Raw genomic sequence first — 1,982 nt, 5'->3', positions numbered from 1 at the left:
AAAGTGGTACAAAGACTATCTGTATTGTTAACGACTCTTGAAAAACTGGCATCTCAGTATTCATACAAAGGTTTCTGTCTATGAAACCTGTTTGTGTCTATGAAGCCTATATTCTGAGTATCCTCTTTTGTGGTGCTGATACCTGATCTACATATCATCTATGTGTCTACATACTATCCACAAGGGTCGAAGGTGCGTGCCTTTACTCCTTCAACCTCCATTTTATTTTCGCTAAGATGCGGGAACACAGAATGACAAATGAAGAGATTTTCAAGGTTACTGGCTCTGGACCGCGGTAAAGTAGGTTGAAGTTTTTCAGACTCCACTGATTGGACGTGATAATAAAATGTCTCAATATAGACTTCCTAGTCTCCTGCTCCATAGAGTGCTGGAAGAAGGCACAAGACAAACAGGAAGGACACCACTCCGCTTCAAAGATGCTATGAGACACGACTTTAATGACTTCACATCCGGTTCCATCTCATGGACAGCCCTCTCCAAAGACCGTAACAACGAGAGGTCAAGACTGCATGGTCGTCATCTTCATGATATCGAGGCCAACCTAGAGGTTTTTCGACAGAAACGCCCAAGGCGCCATAAAAATGAACGAATATTGAGGCCAAACATTGTCATTTGTGACAGACGCATGCCAACACAATTGTTAACTTTTTAACTTGTTAATTAAGATTTTACTTTAGGCTATATACATATATGACTGGTTCAAGGAACGCAAAGTGGCAATTATATGTACAGACTATAACTTTGAGCAATGTCATTAAAATTACTTTTTTTGCCATAACATGATTTTTCAAAGGTCACACATTCTTAGCCAATGGCTTTTTGACAACAAACTGGTATTTAAATTTTTTTTATTATGCAGTTACTTCCGGTTTTTCCGTAACGATCCAGTTTGTGTCTTGCGCTGGCTGTACCAAACAATGAACAATCAAAACCTCACATTTCACAGATGACAGACTGTTAGGGACTCAGAACTTATTGCAGCTGGTATGGAGCATACTCATAACTTATAGCATCATATGGAGCATCCAGAAATGATCCATATGCTATTGTTGGTAACATTTCGGCACTCAGGAATGTTACAACTTACCCTTTTATCAAATCTAATCAAATTTTATCACAAGCTACTGAATTTGGTAAACAGTCCTGTAAAAAACAATAGTTTACTTTGAAGACCTTATAACAAGACCTCATGAGAAGCACTTCTGCTTTTTAAAATCGATCAGAAGGAGCATTTAAGAACCTCCAGCATATGGTTTATCTTGAAACCAAATGAGATACTAAGAAACAATGAGATGTTATAAAAGAGAAGATAACTAAACAAGTCATAGACATCTATTAATAAGAGACCAAAAGTAGTTGAAACACCAGACAATTGTGTAGAACAGACTATTATGAACTAGATTACAAAGAAACAAACTCACAGATTGGAGACTAAAATTAAAAACAAAACAGTTGCCTGTAAATTTCACTCAAGTTGAAAACTATAGGAAGGCAGCAGTTGTGCATTCATGAATGTACATGTTGCCTTTATTGGTAAGAGAGCATCTTGAAGGCGCCTTTCACAGCTAATGTAGATGGTTATTTAAGAAACCATACTGTTTTCTGACCCCTATATGCTCTATATCTATTGTCTATCAATCAATCTTTTATTGATTCAGTGTTTACATTAGCAGTACAGCGTAAGCCAGCTGTTGGCTACTTTCATAACAACAATAAACTCTAGTTGCTCTCAGAGTTTCATTATACCTTGCGCTTGTATTAGGTATTTTTACACAGGCATCAAATATATAGAAAATTTGCATATTTTGCAAAAAAATGTACCTACTGCTCATAAGGTGTACCACATCTTATCTTAGCCAAGTGTTGCAAACATATATACACTCCAATACTTAGAAGCTGCTGGCTTACGAATGCCTTGAAGTTGTTTCCCTTTTATCGTTATGTACAGTAAGAAACATCAA

This window comes from Watersipora subatra, chromosome 5, assembly GCF_963576615.1.
Source record: "Watersipora subatra chromosome 5, tzWatSuba1.1, whole genome shotgun sequence".
In the NCBI taxonomy this organism is placed as follows: domain Eukaryota; kingdom Metazoa; phylum Bryozoa; class Gymnolaemata; order Cheilostomatida; family Watersiporidae; genus Watersipora; species Watersipora subatra.
This window is presented reverse-complemented; position numbering follows the sequence as displayed.